Source organism: Acinonyx jubatus, chromosome A2 (assembly GCF_027475565.1).
Source record: "Acinonyx jubatus isolate Ajub_Pintada_27869175 chromosome A2, VMU_Ajub_asm_v1.0, whole genome shotgun sequence".
In the NCBI taxonomy this organism is placed as follows: domain Eukaryota; kingdom Metazoa; phylum Chordata; class Mammalia; order Carnivora; family Felidae; genus Acinonyx; species Acinonyx jubatus.
The window spans coordinates 71,663,396-71,684,538 of record NC_069383.1 but is presented as its reverse complement, the minus strand read 5'-3'; the positions used below and the strand labels follow the sequence as shown (position 1 = coordinate 71,684,538).

At 39.9% G+C, this 21,143-nt stretch overlaps 1 long non-coding RNA gene across 4 annotated transcripts in view; it reads right to left on the bottom strand.

Annotated features, from left to right (window-relative positions):
- LOC106969988 (uncharacterized) overlaps positions 1-21,143 on the bottom strand; it is a 162,448-nt gene that overhangs the window by 120,398 nt on the left and 20,907 nt on the right. The window lies entirely within an intron of this gene.

Genomic DNA, 21,143 nt, shown 5'->3' with positions numbered 1-21,143 from the left:
ATGCAAATCAAAACCACAATTAAAATGGCACCTATTAAAATGGCTATCAGCAAAAAGAGGAGGTAACAAGTGTTGGTGAGGATGTGGAGAAAAGAAAATCTTTGTGCACTGCTGTTGGGAATGCAAATTGATTAAGTCACTATGGAGAATGTTATTCAGGTTTCTCAAAAAATTAAAAATACAACTACCATAGGATCCAGCAATCCCATTCCTGGGTATATGTTCAAAGGAAATCAAAACAGGATATTGAAAAGAAATCTGCATTCCTGTGTTTATTGCAACATTATTCACAATGGCCAAGATATGGAAACAACCTAAATGTCTGTCAGTGGATGAATGGATAAAAAAGATGTGGTATATATACAATGAAACATTATTCAGCCATGAGAAAAAAGAAAATCTCGCCATTAACAAAAACATGGATGGAACTTTAGGGCATTATGCTTAGTGGGATAAGCCTGCAAAAGAAAGACAAATATTGTATGGTATCATTTATATGTGGAACTTATAGAAAAGTCAAACTTGCAGAAACAGAGTAGAATGGTGGTTAACAAGGGCTGGGGGAACTGGGAGGATGTTGAAAGGATCAAACCTGCAATGATAAGATGAATATATTTTTAAGATCTAACACATAACATACTGATTATAGACAATACTGTATTACATGCTTCAAAATCTCTAAACATTTTACAAGTGCCCACCACAAAAAAGAAATGGCGTGTGTGTGTGTGTGTGTGTGTGTGTGTGTGTGTGTGTGTATGTGTGTATAAAGTAGTAGATGACACTGTCCCTTTCCTCCAAAAAAGCCATAGTACAATTTTGTGAGTTCTTCCCTTCTAGGTCTGAAGGTCCCTGTTAAGTTTGATTTGGCACGATGTACGTTATTGGATAATACAAGATAGAACTTTATTTATCCTCCTATACTAGGAGTGTTAGTTTCAGTTGACATGTGTTTCTTGTTCTGATATGCAACTGTATGCTATATGGTTAGTCTTAGTTGAAAAACTAACTTTATATTCTAGAAACTGGTAACATATCAAGATTGCATTAGTTCTTCATAAAGCAGAGAGGGAGTAAAATAGGTTCAAAAGGTAGTGGGCATCAAAGTAGGCTGTGGACATTGGACATTAACTTGGGTGACATGGAAAACCACAAGAGGGTTCAGAGTAGAGGAGTGGTATAACCTGACTTATATTTTATTTTTAATGTTTATTTATTTTTGAGAGAGAGTGTGTGTGTATGACCAAGGGAGGGACAGAGAGAGAGAGAGAGAGAGGGCGAGACACAGAATCTGAAGCAGGCTCCAGGCTCCTAGCTGTCAGCACAGAGTCCAATGCGGGGCCTGAGCCCACGAAGCATGAGATCATGACCTGACCCAAAGTCAGATGCTTAACTGACTGAGCCACCCAGGCACCCTACTTGGCTTATATTTGAAAGCAATCACCTTGATTATTGGGTTAAGAATAGACTATAGTAGGCAAGGGCAGAAGCAAGAATATCAGTTAAGAGTAGACTGCAATGTTCAAGAAAAAGATGAAGTAACTTGGACCAGGATGATAATGGTGGAGGAAGAGAGAGGTATGGGCATACTTTAAACATAGGTATATAGGATTTGGTGGTGGATTGGATGTTAGAGAGAAAGAGGATAAGGAGTCAAGAGTATAAGGTTTTGTTTTATGGAACACTGAAAATGACAGTAGCTGTTAACTGAGATGTAGGAGATAACTGGAGGAACAAGTGTTAGGATGCAGATTTCGGGTGTGGCAAGTTTGAGAAACCTATGAAGCTCCCAAGTGGAGAAGGCAGCATTTGGTGGAGTACAGACTCGATTCCTCAGGAAGTCTGGAGTTTAGGGGAGAGGCTGGGGCTGGATAAGAATTTGGGTTAGATCCACACAGTGTGGCATGCCATGTTGTTGTATATCATTGGTGAAGGCACTTCTTATAAAAAGGTGACTCTTAGGACTAATATATTATGGGGGTGCCTGGGTAGCTCAGTCAGTTGAGGGTTCAACTCTTGATTTCAGCTCAGGTTATGATCCCTGGGTGGTGGGATTCAGCCCTGTGTTGGACTCTGTGCTGAGCATGGAGGCTGCTTGGGATTCTCTCTCTCTCCCTCTGTCCCTCTCCCCTGCTTGCACGCGTGCTCCCTCTCTCAAAACAAAAACCCGATTATATTACAACCTTTTGAGTTACCTTTTTAACGTTAGACTCTTAAGCTATTATACTTTAAAAGTTTTAGCTTTTTTATTTTCATCTTTTAATCTTTTATACTTATTTACTATGACTTATTACAAGTATCTATGCTCTATGTATCTCCAGATCTACTCTATCCCCAGAGAAGTGCTCAATACCTATCTGGTGATTACATGAATATTATGTTTTTGTGTCATCTTTAAGATGGGCTCCAAAATGTCTTCTATACTGTTTGGTATAATTTGTGAATATCTTTAATGTTAAATTTCCCCCAGAAAAGCTAGTGTGTCACATTATATGAAAGGTATTGGGGAAATACAATTCAGGACCTTAAGCAATATATCACATGAGAAAAACTGAGACCAGAGACCACTATTGAACCTCCTTTCCTCCCCAGTCTGGACACCAGTCACCACCTAATGCAGGACTAATGTTCTGGTAGTGTTTGGGATGGAAATGGCCCTAAAAATTCTGGCTGAGTTAGCCCAAAATTAACTATGTAAATGTTCAAGAGGCCAGACTATCACAGTAGGTCTGGAGGCAGTACTGGTAATTGATGCTTTAGGAGTTCTGGACTAAGTGTAATAAAAAGAACAAGTAAAATGTCTATACAATTTGACTGACCCGTCCATGTAAAATTAAAATAGTCCTTCCCTGTGTTCTTCCAGAATGGAGAAAACTTAAGGTTTGGTTGGTTTTCTTAGGTCTCTTCCAGATGGGACAGTCATCTTCTGAGAGAGAGACTAAGAACTGGAGGTAAAATGGTACTTGCCTAGATACCTTTTCTGTATCTTGTATTTGATACCTCTGAAGCCATTAAAGTCAGAAGAAAGATGAGACTTAAAAATAGAAAGGTTGTAACTTCACTGCTTGGATTCTGGTTTTCTGTGCATTAATCCACTCAGCAATTGTTTACTGAACACCTACTCTGTGTTTGGGGCTTTGACTTATAAACTGGGTTTTGTTATTGTTCTTGTTAGGTACAATGTATCAATTTTTTAAAAATCAGAAAATAATTTCTTTATTATTGTTATAATCAATAATTCAAAACAGCTAACATCAGCAATAGAACTTTGATATAAGTATAGGCAAATTCTTCACAGTGAAATAAAACTATTCACTAAAATAGGATATTAAAAGACAATCAGTAAGATGGAAGAAGTTTCATCCTTCATACATGACAAACAAATGGATCCTCTTTATAGAGAAATATATGCACTGCTTTTAAAAAATACTATAAAAATAGAAGAATAGATAAAAGTTAAGAATTAAGTTATTCAAATTAATGTAAGTGGCTGATAAACACGGAAAAACTTGAATGTTATTAGTATTAAGAAATTTTGCAACTACAAATAGCAATGAAATACTATTTTTCCCACTAACTTCTTATGAATTGGGTTTTGAAGGTTGCATTAGAGTTTTATTGATCCATCTATCAGATGAGTTGAATGTGAACTAATCAAGTGGATAAGAGGGTGAGGATCCAAGGAAAGGGCACTCTAGAAGTTTGAAGCAGTACTTTGTATTCAGAGATACATGAAAAGTTCAACACTGCTCGAGTTTAATATGCCAGAGGGAGAAGAAGAATGTTGAGTGAGGCAAGATAAGTATGAAGGGTTAAGATTATGGAGGACTTTAGGGAGGTTAATAGTAAAGACCTTCAACTGTATCCTGAGGGTGATTGGGAGTGAGTGAAGGACTTTCTATAGGGGAAATTCCAGTTGAATTATAGTTTTTAGGATGAGCGCTTTGACCCTGCAGGCAAGGTGATGCTGAAGACAGGATGACTACTTAAGCACTACAGGTGGTCTGGATGAGATGGGGGAACTTGAATCTAGCCAAGAAAGAGGGACTGGAGAGGAGATCAACCACAGCAACCACAGAAGTAGCTTCTGCAGCATGTCTTCTTGAGTTTACAGGGTTTAACTTGTGATATACACTTATATTCAAAGGAAAACACCACTAATGACACACTTAGCCTCTTCTCAATATTAACATAGGGTCACCTTTGAAGTTGAGATGCTCTTCCTTTTGTTTCCCCTAGAATAACTATGGGATAGCGGGAAGGAGGCTGTTACTCCAAAGCTGGGTGTAGCCTGTGGTCAGTAAAATTTGTGGCTGCTTTTTGCATGTCACTGTGGTTAGCTGGTCCTCACCCTGGCTGGAGGTATCTGATAATGCAAGGATTTGAAATAGAGTTGTAGGTACCTCCTGTCTTAAGGCTCCTGCCCAGACCCTAGGGGAGTTTCCCTAAACACTGAGCTCTATTGCTATACTCAGCTCTTCTCCAAATGGCAAACAGGGAGAAACTTGGGCTCTGAGGAGAAAAGAACCCTTGAAGTCTCAAGAATGACTGAGAGGGTATTCAAATTCACATTTAGAATTTACTGTTTGCCTTTCCATGAACATAATGCATCTGGTTATTGGCCTCCTAATTCATCCTGCATAGAATGAGGGTAAAAAACCTAGTTTATAGCTAACCTTCCTCCATCACGCCACTTAAAAAAAAAATTTAATGTTTATCTTTGAGAGGGATGGAGAGAAAGAGTGAGAGTGAGAGAGAGTGAGAGAGAGAGAGAGAGAGAGAGAGAGAGAGAGATAGACAAAGTGAGTGGGGGAGGGGCAGAGAGAGAGGGAGACACAGAATTCAAAGTAGGCTCCAGGCTCTGAGCTGTCAGCACAGAGCCCGCCCAATGTGGGGCTCAGACTCACAGACCGTGAGATCATGACCTGAGCTGAAGCTGGACACATAACCAACTAAGCCACCCAGGTGCCCCACCACTTCTTTTGTTTAAGAAAAAATGTTGCTGATAATTTCACAAGTTGATCAAGAAATATACAATTTCAGTTTTAAATTACGAATTCTACTTTTAAATTTAGATCACTAACATTTTATTTATTTAAAAAACTTTTATGGCTAAATTTTTAAATTACAGAGAATAGTTAATAGGTGTAACTATAGGTTAGTGAATAATATCGAATATTCAGAAAAATTTATGAGGTGTTTATGTTAAGTTTAAGCTGAGCCACTTGGAGCTAGCAAAAGAGTATATGAGTAGGAATTTGGCAAAAATTAAGAGTCAAATACTGAAATAAGGTAAAAGCAGTTCTCTGTTGGGTGACTGGAAATGAATGGGAAAACCCATAAATGTGAGGATGGGTGTTTCAGAGTTGAGAATGTACAGAGCACAAACCTGAAGGGGAGTATGTATTTCCTAGGTATTTTATAAATAAGGAATTTGAAAGCCAAAGCAGTTAACTGTCTTGACAAGGTCACATAGTTAGGGGCAGAGCCTGGATGAAAACTTAACTCTCTTGACCCAAAGTCTATCACTTTTCCCAGTATCCTACATTATCCTGTGATTAGGTATGGAGTTGGAGATTTCAATGTCTATGGAGTCATACAGGTGAAGACACCAGAATAAAAAGAGTGGTAAGATTATATAAAGACAGAGCTATGAAAGTAAAATAATAAGTCTGATTAATTTTTCCAGGTTATAGGAAGTAACAGTTGTCTCTCCAAGCATGGAGAAAGGAGGAAGGGGAATTATTGACAGAAGGGTGCTTTGGGTCCTTATCTGGTATTTAGCCCAGGAAACTGTGTAAGAATCCAACTTTAAGAAAAATCTTCAGGTGATATTTCACACACACACACACACACACACACGCACACACACACACACACAGAGCAAAGGATGTAAAGGTCCAATTAAGGAGCTTATCTGATTGAAGACTCTAGCACTTTGTTTAGTAATTATATTGCCCTTCTCATTGCCAGGGAAGGGGGTGGAGAGCTGTTAAACAGTACAATAGACAAGGCATTACAAGGAGTCCAGATAACAGCCAACAGAACTGGTTATAAAAAGATTAGAAGCTCTTGAAGTTGACCAAACAGAAGGAGCAGATAACACCCATCTACAGGTTCTAAAGGCATGAGCAAGGAAATGGGTGAACCTTAAGACTACAGCCTACATGGTGTCAAATGGAAGGCTGAGTAAGAATAGGACTTACTCAGGTGCCAACTGTCTAAGATATTTTGGCAGAACACTTTTCTAGACAAAGTTGGTCTATGTGACTGGTCCTCAATTTTGGACAGTCTTCTGAAACTTAGTCACAAGATATTTATGATAGGTGTGAGAAAGAGCACTCCAGGGACTTAGGAGTCATAAAACTTAAGGGTAGTGCTCTAATGAACTCAAAAATAAAAATATAGGTATTGAGCATCTCCTATAACAGGTAATCTCTAGAGTCTTAATTCTAAGACCTTACCCTGGTATTATCCCTATTGTACAGACCTCAGAAAGAGTTGACTGATTTGGATGAGGCCATTCTGCTAATCAATAAGTGATGGGGTAGGAATTATTTCTGATTGTGTCTGATGCCTATTTATTTCTCATACACCACAAAGTAGATCAATGGGAAGAATTATAACTTCTAATTTTCTTCTCTGTCAAGATTGGAGCAGAGGGAGGAGAAGATGCTTAGAGAAGGCAGGTCAGTTCATCCTGTGTTGGTTAATGTGTGCTTGACCCTATAGGAAATCATATGCTACAACATTTTCTAGGTAGTTTTTAAGGGAACTGAGAAAGAGGTTCCTGGACTCAGGACCCCAAACACTGTGCAGATAGCAATGGCTCCCCAATAACTATAGAATAAAAGTTAGCATCCAAACTCTACATTTTAGCATTCAAGATCCTCACCAGTCTGCCTCCAATCTAGCAATTTTGCTTGAATAATTTTTATTGTGAACTATGCCAAATATATATAAAATATATAAAATATGTATGTATAGCTTAATAAATGGTAATTATAAAAGTAGCTATTATATTCTAAGCACAGCGATCACAGTGCCTTCTTCCTATTATCATATTGGATCTTCACAAAATCTTAAAGTATCCTTATTTTGAAGACTCCAAGGGTAGGAGGGTTGGGAGGGGAGTTTAAGTAACTTGCTCAAAGTCATATAGCCACACAGCTAGTAAGAGAGTGAGGGATTTGAATTTTGGTCTGTCTGACTAGAATTATGTTTGGCATAACATATCCACCCCCCACCCCCCGGCCATGCTACTCAGGCACATCATTGACTTTTTTCTCCTTTTCCTACAGGAAGTGAAAGGAAATAAAAATTTGGTTAACATATATTGAGTGCCTGGTATTGTACAAGATACTTCAATTATCTTTATTTAATTCCCAAAATAATTTAAAGCAGCAAATTGTATTATTCTTATAATCGGCACATGACTATACCATAGTGGTAACCTTCATTTTCCTCTACTCCCATGTTGAAGAAGGACTAAGTGCTTAATGGGTTAAATTGAGAAATGGGTTAAAGTGTATAACACATTAACTAGAAATGGATAGTTCACTAAAGATTTGGTGGGTGACAAGTACCACTACCGTACCAGATCTTTCTATTCTAAATTGTGAAGTTCCAATCTGGTACCAGCTACCATCTTTCTTCTCAATTCTCAAGTTCCTTTCTTCCAAAATCTTATCAATCATATTGTCCCCAGTTGTGTTCTTCAATGGAATTTGATTCAGAAATATGGTAGAATTCGGGGCATTTTCTTTTCTTCTTCTTTTTTAAATGTTTATTTATTTATTTTGAGAGAGAGAGAGAGCACGCGCGTGCAAGCAAGTGGGGGAGGCACAATGCACTGTCAGTGCAGAGCCAGGACATTTAATTTTAAGTACTGAATATCTGATGGTAAAAATTTTTATCTTACTTTCAAGAAAAGCTCTTTAACTTCCATTGATAAGCAATTCAGTTAAGAAGGAAAAAACTGTACATTTAACCAAACAGAAAATGCACACAAGGGGTGTCTGAGTGGCTCAGCCGGTTGAGCTGGCTCTTGATTTTGGCTCAGGTCATGATCCCAGGATTGTGGGATCAAGCCCCAAGTCAGCCTCCACCCTGAGCATGGAGCCTGCTTAAGATTCTCTCTCTCTCTCTTTCTCTCTCTCTCTCCCTCTGCCCCTTTCCCCTGCTTGTGCGCTCTCTCTCTCTAACATAACACTTAAAAAAAGAAAGAAAATGCACACAAAACCTTACAATCTGCAATATGCCTCTGTGTTATGTGGCAATTTTAATTATGTTTAAGAGGCTAATGCATGAAATCATACAGTGGGAAGCCTTTAAATCTGCCTTTTACTCAGCTCAAAGCTCTTGAGACTCACACCATTGTGCATATCAATAGTATATTTTTTATTATAGAGTATTTTTTATTACAGAGTAATCGTATGGATGTACCAAAATTTATTTATCCATTCACCAGTTGCTGAGCACTTAGGCTGTTTCCAGCTTTTGGTGGGTATGAATAAACCTGTTACAGACATTTATACATAGATCTTTGTGTGGAGGTATGTTATTTCTCTTGGGTAAATTCCTAGAAATGGAATGGCTACGCTATATGTTCAGTTTATGTTGAAATTTAATGTTTAACTGCTAAACTCATTCAAACATGGCTGTGTCATTTTACATTCCCATCAGCACCGTATAAGAATTTCAGTTATTCCATGTTGGGGTGCCTGGGTGGCTCAATCGGTTAGGCGTCTGACTTCAGCTCAGGTCATGATTTCAGTTTGTGAGTTTGAGCCCTGCATCAGGCTCTGTGCTGACAGCTCAGAGCCTGGAGCCTGCTTTGGATTCTGTGTCTCCCTCTTTCTCTCTGCCCCTCATCTGCTCACACACTCTCTCTCTCAAAAATAAACATTAAAAAAATAAAAAAAAAAAAAGAATTTCAGCTATTCCACATCCTCAACACTTACTATTTTAAAGTTTTAGCCACTCTGATGATTGCATAATAGTATCACATCATGGTTTCATTTGTATTTCTGCAACAAGCATCTCTTCATATGCTTATTTGCCATATTTATATTTCTTTAGTGAACTGTCTATTCAAATCTTTTGCCTATTTTTTAACTGGGTGGCTTGCTTTCTTATAAGGTTTTTTGTTTTTGTTTGTTTTGTTTTGTTTTGTTTTGTTTTGAGAGAGAGAGCACAAGCGGGGAGGGCAAGACGGAGAGGGAGAGGGAGAACCTTAAGCAGGTGCCATGCCCAGCGTGGAGCCTGATGCGGAGCCTGATGTGGGGGCTGACACAGAGCTCAATCTCACAACTGTGACATCATGACCTGAGCCAAAATCAAGAGTCAGACGCTTAACTGATTGAACCACTCAGGCACCCTATGCTTTCTTATAGAAGTTTTGAGTGATCTTTTATATATCCTGATATAATTCCTTTATCCAATATGTAATTTATAAATATTTTTCCCAACCTGTTTCTTGTTTTTTAATTTTTTTAACATTGTGTTCCAAAGGGGAGGTATTTTTAAAAAAAAATTAATGTGTATTTATTTTTGAGAGAGAGACAGAGACACACGGAGTGTGAGTGGGGGAATGGGCAGAGAGAGAGGGAGACACAGAATCCGAAGGAGGCTCCAGGCTCCAAGCTGTCAGCACAGAGCCTGACACCGGGCCCAAACCCACAAACCGTGAAATCACAACCTGAGCTGATGTTGGGCGCTTAACCGACTGAACCACCCAGGTGCCCCTAAGAGGAGGCATTTTTAATGAAGTGACTTAATGAAGTACAATTCACCAAATTATTCCTTGGTTTCTGTGTCCTAAGAAAGATGATAAAGATTTTCACCTATTCTTTTTTTCCTATAAGTTTTATAATATTAGCACCTATACCTAATTCTCTGAGCCATTTTGAGTTAGTTTTTGGTATGGTGGCAAAGACCATTGTTCATGATTTTTATGGTGGCAAAGACCATTGTTCATAACCATTTATTGAAAAGACTGTTTTCCCCCATTGAATAGCCTCTCTCAAAAATTAATCAGCTATATATGTGTCGATCTATTTCTGACTCTCTTCTGTTTATCCTTATGCAAATACCACATTGCTTTAATTATAATAGCTTTATCCTAAATCTTGAAATCAGATGGTGGACAACCTCCAGCTTTCACTACATTCTTTATAGAGTTGTCAAATTTGGAAAAACCAAGAGGGGAACTTTCTCTCACATAAGTACTCTGAACACTTGTACATATTTTGGAAGCATCCCTTTGCTTCTTATAATAATTTACATCAGTTGCTATTAAGCCTTACGTATCCTAAGAATTCATTATAAGTTCTTGTTTTCATGTTCCCTTGCAAATGAACCCCCTAAATGAATCCCTTCATGTCCATGATGTGTGTAATTTGTCATGGAGGTCATAAATACCAGATCTCCAGCACCATGGGAGGCAAGTGGGCGGCCTTGCTGAACAGCTCTACTTTTCAGACTGTCAAGTTATCTTGCTCTCCCATGGTTTCCTGATGCATGGGAGCCTGGCACCTAACTTCAGAGGCTTTGAAAACAGGTTGCACAGGTTGCATTTGAAATGGCAAAAAGCTCACTTTTAAGTCTTGGGAATTCCAGGGAAAGTAGAATCACTTTCACCAATTCAGTCCATGGAAATAAGGAATCAAAAACATTAGTCATGCAAACTATTATGTCACAAATCAAGGGGATTTATGCTGAAGACAGAGCCCTAGCCTTGTTTTTCGAATGCAGGAACCTCTCCGCTGTCACCAAAGGGATTTTTTTGGACAGACACTTCTTTTGCTAGAGTATTTTCACAGTGGAAAAAGTGTATATAACATCACACTTACCATTCTATAATTATTTTCCTATCTGTAATTTTCTCTCTCCAAACTAGTGACAGACAAAACTTGATAAATAGGAGTTTCACAGTGAGTGACAAATGTCTTTGCATAATAGCAGTTCATTTGTTTAGCAATATTATTGAAGAAATGTAACAAAGTACTAGCTTAAAAACAAAACATTTTTTCTTAAATGAATTGTACACTTCCTTGTGCTCATAATGGAGTCTGCTGAACAAATTTAATCTCCCCTGGTAACTCAGGCACTATTGGAGGCGTAGTGTTGTTTGCGCCCGTACGAAATGATTGTACTTTTTACTTCCTGCGTTCATTTAATAGCTTCCCTCCTGTCCTGTTGGTATTGGCCTTTTATTTGCAAACTGCTGTATTAGGAATGAGATAATGGATCTTGCTGGAACTGTGAGAGAAGTAGGAGCACATGGGTTCTGTGTGGGGGCCAGAGGCTTCTCTTATGAGTTCATAATTTCTTTTCATTAAACTTTGTGACATGTTTTTCCTCCTCAAGTGACTCAGAGGTTCTTGGCTTTGTCATAGATAGCTAAATCTCCGGAAATAACCGTGTGTGTGTGTGTGTGTGTGTGTGTGTGTGTGCGCGCGCACGCGCACGCAGGAAGGTCTGGTGTGTGTCTGTGGGTTAAATATGCGAGAGGTATAAACACATAGATATATACATATAATATGTATTTTAAGTTCCTCAAGAGTATCTCTACATATCTGTAGATCTCTACATACCTCTAATCCCTGAATAAATGTTAGTTGAGTTAATGAAAAAACAAAAACAAAAATAAAAACATAGACTTTGCATGTATTGATAGGTAGTGACCATAGAAACTTTGGCAATTTTATAATTCTTTCTGCAATGTGGGAAATGTGTTATATCACCCTGGAATGATGCGCCAATTCCTTGTGGAAGAGATGGTTATTCTCTTTGTTATGACCACTGGCCACACCAGCTTTGGGGGCCAAACTTCCAGGCAACTAGCTTTGTGTAGAAGGCTGTTAAGTGTTCCATCTGTACCCACCCAGCTCAAATCCCCTCTCCAGGGACTAGGGGCACCATCAGTCTAATTTTCCTCAAAAAATAAAAAGCTTATTTGCCACTTTCTAGTAAATAAAATGCTATTTAGAATATTTATATCAAAGGCAGTTGCAGCATCAAGATTTTCCTACTGCTGTTAGGTTGAATGGGAGTGGATTACTGCTAATGCTACTGAGTAAAGAAATGAAAGTAGAATGTCATGATTTAGAAGCAGGGACACCTGGGTGGCTCAGCTGGTTAAGCATCTGACCAGCTCAGGTCATGATCTCGGGGTTCACAAGTTCGAGCCCTGCATCAGATTCACTGCTGTCAGCACAGAGCCTGCTTTGGATCCTCTGTCTCTCTCTCTCTGCCCCTCCTCCGCCCATGCATTCTCTCTCAAAAATAAACATTAAAAAAATAAAATATTTTTTTTTCTTAAAGAAGGCCCCAATATTATGCAAGCTCTGGTCCACAAGACCTGGCTTTACCCAGAGGTTATTAATGGGGTTTCTACCTGTGGCAGGTGTTACAGAAATGGCAGATTTGTGAGCCTCAGTCTTCTCCACACCACACACATCTAAACATTACCCTTTTTTTCCCACCATTTGTCTGGCTTGATTTTGTTTCTGACACTACTGTTGCCTCACAGTTCATATCATGTGTCCATCCAAAGAGGATCTCCCTTGAATTTCCCTGTGTCAGACCTGTCTATCTATCTCTTATATTTCTCTCCAGAAGCAGGCAACAATGCAGGCATTCTGGTTATATCTGGTCTGGTGCAGATGGGTTATAGCCTTGTTTGGGATTTGGTGGACGGCTGTTAAACATGAGAGACTTGTGCATATCTGCAAATCGCAAGTGCTTCTCATCGTTGGAGCTGTGTGTACTTGTTGCATAGAATTCACAATTATTTTTCTTTGGGTCAGCTGTCCCTCCCAATATTACCAGTGTTTTGTGTGTTTCAGTGTCACTGAACGTCTAATACTACAGGATATCTGGGGTTACACTGGGAAGGCAAAAATTTGAAAATTAAGGCCAATTATTTTGTTCTTACAGAAAGTCAGGATTTTTTTTTTTTTTAAACAACAGTGAACACATTCTTTCTGGACTTGCAGACCCAGCTTTCTTTGTTGATTGGGAGACACTGATAGCTGTGCAAATATTTGAAAATTGTATCGTCTTGTCAGAATTGAGGGAATTTTAATACTGTTGAAGTGGGTGCTGGTAAGATGCATTCATAATCGTGGTGGTGCCGTGATGTTGCCTGCAGTTTACAAACTTAACTTCCCTATCTACCTGAATACCAGTGTCTGATAGAGGCAAGGATTCTTGTCCACATTGCTTGGGCTCAGCACTCCGACAGCTGGCTTTTCAAGTGCAGCTGAATGGAACACAGTGTGAGAAAACCACTATTCCATGCTGATTTTCAGAGCCACTGGAAATGGACAGACTGCCTCTCCCTACTCTGCAGGCTGGACAACAGCTTTCTTCCACTAAGGCGATCAGTAAGGCCAACCTCTTTGAAACACAGCCCTCTGGCTACAAGCTATAGGACGTTTCTGGAAAGTTCCGAGTATGCTCTCCATTCAGAGTCTGACACTGTTGTCCCTTCTTAGATGTAATGTCCCTTGACTTCAGTGGGTGTTCTGCATGAAGGAGGACTCTGGGATTTGCTTTTAAAGAGTTTAATGTTTTAAATTGTTAAGTCTGGGAACTATCCACACATCCATTGGATGTCTCCTTTTCTTCCCAGACTCCTATGGAAATTAGATGTCTATTATAAGCTAAGTATGGGGTGATTGGAATTATTAAAATACACAATTTTATACAAGGACGAGTGACTTTTTCCCCTCTGTGCCCATTGATTTAAAACTCTTTCTGACCCTATGTGACACATCCCGGTTCTCTTCTCTAAGAAAGATTAAGGATTAAGTGCCCTACCCATCCCATCTGTTTCTTCTTCTTAAAAAAGTTCTCAGTCTTTCTTCCCACCACTATCCTGGGATCATGACAGAGATACGCACGTGAAGACTGATTTCAGAATAAGCATGTCAGTGCAGAGAAGTGAATAAGGAAAAAAGAATGGTGGCCTGAAAGCATGCAGAGGTTTACAGAAATGAGGTACCTCCTGTAAAAATCTCAACTGCTCTGAGAGTCTCGGTTTTATGGAATGCCTCTTTGGAATGATTTTCTTTTTCAGTGGCTGCAATACATAAAGGCCACTGAAACTTGCTATTACCCTCCCCCTGCTTTTCATAAACTCCTCAAGTTCGGGTCAGCTTTCATGCATCTAAGCCTGGGTGGCAACTCTGGTTTAAATGCCATTTCATGCCTGATAAAATTTCATTAGGCATTTTAACTTTTAATTTCTTTTATTGACTTATCGTGCAGATGGAGAGAAATGTTTAGAAAGGGAAAAAATTTAAACAGGGATTTACTGAAGTCATGTTTCAGTAAGGAAGGAAATACCATTGACTTTATTACAGCTGCCTAATGTTTTCCACAAACTGTAGAAATAATGCGTTGTATCTCGGTGACCTACAATAGCAGCTGACTGCTTGCACATGATGGAAATGCAATTTTGGGTTTGCTAAAAATTAACTATTTAATGCCCTGGTGTCTGTGTCTCACTGTATCTAGTGTCTGGTTTGTTCTATATGCTCTTTTCAAGTTGTGGTCATGTGCTGCAGGTTTGAATGTGGGTGTGCAGGCTGCTGAGAGGCAACTGGGGTTGGGGAGAGGCCATACTCACATGTCTGTCTGCTGTCCCTACGTGGTCCTAAGAGCTGATGTGAAGATTTCCTCTGCTTTCTTCCTGTGCTCCCTTCACCTGCCCCTCCCCAAACCCCCCAGCCCAAACCAACCAGATTCTTCCCTCTCTCCCTCTCTCCCTCCCTTAGCTGAGCCTTATCTGGTATGTTCAGTGATGCGATAAAACAAAAAGGGAAGTTTTTGATTGCCCAAACACACCCTTTGGAAAGATTCCAGCCAGAGAAGAGTCCGTTAAGGAAAGTGAGAGCAGTGTGGGGAGGCCTAGGTGCCAGGATTGAGGAAAATGCAAACTTAGGAGGAAAAATAATAACATGCTAGAATGGCAATGGTGGTTTTGAGAGGTTTGGAGGGTGGAGGGAGTTGAAAAAGGAACTTGCCTAATGAGGCCTCTCTGAAGATTTACTGCTGTGGCTGCTGCGGGGAAGAGGGTCCGGAGAAAAGATGTTCTGCCCTGACTAGCTTCACAGGAAATCAGACAGGGCTTGCATTCTCTGGCAGGCAGAGAAGAGACACTGCTCAGCCAGAAGCATCTACAGACTTCCAGTTTAATTGTTTTTAAAGAGCCCCTTCCACACAGCATTTGTGACCCTTACACATGCTGTTCTCAAGGCAGAAAACCAAATAGAGAAACCATACTGGATGAAAGACATTCCCAATTTGTCCTAAGGATGACCACATCATTCCTGGGGGTACCATTTCCTCCCCTGACTGCACCTCTCAGGTAGCTCAGAGCTCATCCTGCAGCCATTAGCTTCCTGGCTGAGAAGACACAATAGACCATCCATGGAGGTCAGAACACTCTCTGTCATTTGCCCGGTGGATTAGGGGTTGACCTCTCCCCTGTTTCCCCAGAAGGACCCAAAGCCCCTCTTACTTCCAAGGACTGGAAGTGAAGTTCTACAGTGCAAATTCCACAGCACTGGGGCCTGCACTCAAATAGGATGCTCTCTTCACACTAAAGGAGCTACAAAGATGAAACCACTGGTGGAAAATACTACCTTTCAGGTGAGAAAGTTCCATTTCTCCACCTTTGGAGCAGATATGATCACTGCCATTTTACTGACAGTGAACAGAAGTGATTTGCTCAAGGACACAGAAATATTTGTCCTTAGAACACCCCTATTCCATCCGACCACTGGAGGATATGCTCACCCTGCTCCCATGGACTGGCTGATGTCATCTTGAGAACTCATTCTGGGTAATAAATCAGAGTCCTTTAAGGGGAAAAAAGATAAATGGGGTTCTGGGTGTTTTCTCACAAAAGACAGGAAAGCAGCCCATCTGGTCCACCATGTAAATCACAGTAAGTGAGGCAGAATATGGAGAGAGATCCAGAGTTCGGAATTCCAATCTTGTCCTAAAAAGAGGCTGAACTGGGTTTGAATAAAGTGAACTCAACTCATCATGAAGCTCAGATAGATTCAAGGAAAGTCTGAGGTGCAGCCATGGTGTGGGGAGAAAAGCAAAGGAATACTCCAATGGCAGAGACAGGTTCTTTGCTCATTTGTCTCCAAGACAGGGAAATAGAGTAACAGGAAGAGGGGAGTCGCCCCTTCTTCACTCAGTGGTGTGTGGCAGCAGGTAGAATGAGGTGTGAGGGAGGTGTGCTTGCGACAGGTGAATACGGATGCTGGGTTCTGCCAGTGGTTCTTTAATCAGCTTCAGAAGCCTAGTCAGTGCCGTGAATGTATGTGTGTGTGTATATGTGGGTGTGAGCATGCACATGCTTGTGAGAGACACCAAGAGGCGGAAAGACAGAAGGAATGCGAGAGATTCACAAACATGTAGAACAGTGTACTTTCTAGACATGCTTCTGCCTCCTTGAATGAATAGGTGCTACAAAGAACTTCTTCCTGAGGAAACCTAAGCAGAAAATAAGCACTTCATTAACATCTGTTCTCAGGAAAGATAAAGGAGGTTGCTAGTTGCCTACTGAACATGTTTTCCCCTTCCTCCTTAGTAACAAAAACCTGATTTTGGGAGGTGTGGGAGAAGCACACCAATTGCCAATGAAGCTTTTATTTCTCATTTCTCCCTTGTTGCTAAGTTCTGGCCAATACGATATAAAGTAAATTTATCTGGTGGAACATCTAGGAAAGTTCCTAAAAAGAAAAACAGACAGATGGCAGCTCTCTTGTCATTGTAAAGTACAAAGCTAGGTCCTGACGATATCAGAGCAGGAAGGTAGAAGTAGCCCATGTCACTAATGGCGTCTCAGTGGCTGCATAAAGACTGTGGGTTTCCCTTCCCAGATTTCTTTTACAAGAAAGAATAAATCCCTAATTTGTTTAAGCCACTGTGACAGGATCTGTGTTACTAGCAGGCAAAGCCAATTCCTGACTGATACAGAAGGCAAGCTGCTTACTCTTTTCTCAGTACATGGGTAGTACACAGGACACAAAGAAGTGAAGGCTCCTGCTATAAAGTAAGTCAATAAACATAAGGAATAGGTTCTAACTCAGGGCTATTACCAACCTTTAAGATGTGAATGTCATAACCGTTAATGTCACAGACCTTTCTGAAAAAAATGTAGGACTCTGTAGACAATCTCCTTAGGGAAATGCATACGCACATTTACATAGAAAATCTTCCCACACAATCTTAAGCATTTTATGCAATCAGTGAAGCCCATCCATGAAGCCCTTGTTAAGGATTTCTGCATTAGGTTACAATTACTTCAAAAGGCAGAAAAGAAGGGACTAGATCTGGTTTGGCTAATGGTTAGTACATTTAGAGTCTTTTTCTCAGGAAAGCTCAGGGGTAAACTGGGTCACCTGGGTAGTCATAGTCTTTCCAGGAGCTTTCTACAAGAGCAACCTAAATCTTCTGGATTTGGAATTATATGGTGAGATCATTTGGTGCAGGAGAAATCAGATGTTATTCAGGCCTGGTAGGCCGCCTAGGACCAAGGCACTGGCTCGACCATTACAGGGAGCTTCAAGAGCTTTTGAGACTAGCTGTAGTCCTAAGTGAAATGAATGAATGAATGAATGAATGAATAAATAAATAAGTGAGCTAATTAATTCTGAGCAAAGGATAAACCTGAGCAAAGGATATTGGGATGGGCTTTGTGACTCAATGTGAACATCTTCGGAGAAGTATACATTTTTTTTTCCCCCTCTATGACTTTTTTTTCCAACATATGAAATTTATTGTCAAATTGGTTTCCATACAACACCCAGTGCTCATCCCAAAAGGTGCCCTCCTCAATACCCATCACCCACCCTCCTCTCCCTCCCACCCCCCATCAACCCTCAGTTTGTTCTCAGTTTTTAAGAGTCTCTTATGCTTTGGCTCTCTACCACTCTAACCTCTTTTTTTTTTTTTTTTTCCTTCCCCTCCCCCATGGGTTTCTGTTAAGTTTCTCAGGATCCACATAAGAGTGAAAACATATGGTATCTGTCTTTCTCTGTATGGCTTATTTCACTTAGCATAACACTCTCCAGTTCCATCCATGTTGCTACAAAGGGCCATATTTCATTCTTTCTCATTGCCACGTAGTACTCCATTGTGTATATAAACCACAATTTCTTTATCCATTCATCAGTTGATGGACATTTAGGCTCTTTCCATAATTTGGCTATTGTTGAGAGTGCTGCTATAAACATTGGGGTACAAGTGCCCCTTTGCATCAGTACTCCTGTATCCTTTGGGTAAATTCCTAGCAGTGTTACTGCTGGGTCATAGGGTAGGTCTATTTTTAATTTTCTGAGGAACCTCCACACTGTTTGCCAGAGTGGCTGCACCAATTTGCATTCCCACCAACAGTGCAAGAGGGTTCCCGTTTCTCCACATCCTCTCCAGCATCTATAGTCTCCTGATTTGTTCATTTTGGCCACTCTGACTGGCGTGAGGTGATATCTGAGTGTGGTTTTGATTTGTATTTCCCTGATGAGGAGCGACATTGAGCATCTTTTCATGTGCCTGTTGGCCAACCCGATGTCTTCTTTAGAGAAGTGTCTATTCATGTTTTCTGCCCATTTCTTCACTGGGTTATTTGTTTCTTGGGTGTGGAGTTTGGTGAGCTCTTTATAGATTTTGGATACTAGCCCTTTGTCCAATATGTCATTTGCAAATATCTTTTCCCATTCTGTTGGTTGCCTTTTAGTTTTGTTGGTTGTTTCCTTTGCTGTGCAGAAGCTTTTTATCTTCGTGAGGTCCCAGTAGTTCATTTTTGCTTTTAATTCCCTTGCCTTTGGGGATGTGTCAAGTAAGAAATTGCTACGGCTGAGGTCAGAGAGGTTTTTTCCTGCTTTCTCCTCTAGGGTTTTGATGGTTTCCTGTCTCACATTCAGGTCCTTTATCCATTTTGAGTTTATTTTTGTGGATGGTGTGAGAAAGTGGTCTAGTTTCAACCTTCTGCATGTTGCTGTCCAGTTCTCCCAGCACCATTTGTTAAAGAGACTGTCTTTTTTCCATTGGATGTTCTTTCCTGCTTTGTCAAAGATGAGTTGGCCATACGTTTGTGGGTCTAGTTCTGGGGTTTCTATTCTATTCCGTTGGTGTATGTGTCTGTTTTTGTGCCAATACCATGCTGTCTTGATGATTACAGCTTTGTAGTAGAGGCTAAAGTCTGGGATTGTGATGCCTCCTGCTTTGGTCTTCTTTGGAGAAATATATATTCTTGTTCTTGGGTTTTAGTAGATTTTGAATAGTCTTATGAGACTTCATATGTTTGTGAGACACACTGACAAGATATTCTGAATAGTAGGTTAGTTAATGAAAATGTAACAAGATATTTTACTTATAGAGCAGCTGTTCCAATGTTTGGGCATTCCACGTCAAGCTGCCATGAGCTGATCTAGTCCAAAGAGGCTTTACTGAAAGTATGTTGTAATAAACAGTGTCCACTGGGTGAATTTGCCTAAATAGTTTTTTGTGCATTATGTCTGTGGGAAAAGACATATGATATTTTGAAAGCTGTTTTGCTTTGATTCACTGGGAGTGAAGTAATTCTTCTTTCACAAATCCTAATTGTATGCACCATAGAATAGGCTTAATCCAGGTTGTAAAAATGTGTAAGTCCTACTGTATTAATTCCCCTTTGGAGGACATATATAATTCGTTTCTGTAGATCTTTATCATACATGCTTTCTTGTTCAACTATTTGCATATCTTTCACTCCTTAAAAACAACAGAAATAACAACAAAAAAACAAAAAAAAAAACCCCAAAACCCCCTCACAAACAAAATAGGTATCCTGATTCTATTCATTTCAACCTCTAAGAGTATATGAAGAACATAGTGTTTGTGGAGCATTTTCTCATATTTTTGTAGCAAACTAGGATATGCTGGGGGCATTTGTTCTCAAATTTCGCAAAAAAATACCTGTGGAGTATGTTAAAATGCAGATTCCAAGGCCTCTCGAGGCTCTCATTCAGAGGGCCCATAATAGAGTTGGTAGCTGTTGTGCTTTAAGACAGCCATAGTTTATATCATAGAGCCAAAGCCCTTTTAGATGGAAGGGTGAAATTATTTGCTTCCTTTATTTGATTCTTTCCACTGGAAGACCTTAGAATGCTGTGCAAAAGTTTTGAAATAATCTTGTGCCAGACAATAATGGAAATAATGCGATCAGGGAAAAACTAGGAGGGAAAAAGTTTGGTTCTCATAACTGCATTGCCTGGGTATGTAACAGGGTTACATTTGATAACACGTGGTATGAGGTGTATGCCAGGAACACAGTTGATACTCAATCACTGGGGTGAATTCTGATGTACTCCATCATTTACATGGTGCTTCCTAAATACTATGTCACCTTAAAATTTGAAAACATCCTTCTCAGACTATTCAAGTTATGACTGAATTGATGACAATATCAGGAAGAGAAACTTAAGCCCTTCTCAGATACTGTTCCATCTGCTTCATGCCATAAAACCACAGATGGTCTCTTCTCTCTTTAGGGGACTTTAACATTCTTGTTTTACAATGCTAGGAATTATAATATATACAATATGCTTCTCAGAAAGTGTCATTTATGTTTATAATATACTGTCCTTTAACCTAGAAACATGTATCATGTACACTACAGATGTCTGTTTTTTTGCATTTATGTGGAGGGTCTCAAGTACTTGCTGTCTGTTTTCACTAAACCTTAGTGTGGAAAGAGTTTTTCTCTATGTTTGACTCCACTTGTGAGAGGCAGGCAAAGCTAGGCAGAGGAATGGGGCTGCTCTTGGCAGGGGCCAACACTGGGGAGGGGTAATCTATAGTCAACAAGTCAACAGTGTTCAAGAGAGAAAGGTCAAATTAGGAGAAGCCCAGTGTATTCATCATCAGGGAAGAGCAGCATGTGGATAGCACAGGACAAGAAGAAAGTCTGGGATGACAGAAGGGGGCAGGAGCTGATAAGAAGAGCAAGGAAGTAAAAGGGTCCAGGCCATTTTTCCATGAGTGGGTCTGGGATTCTCAAAACTTATTTTTAGTAGCATAAAATTCCATTCTCAGGATAATACAAGCCTTTGTGGGTCACATTTTAAGTACTC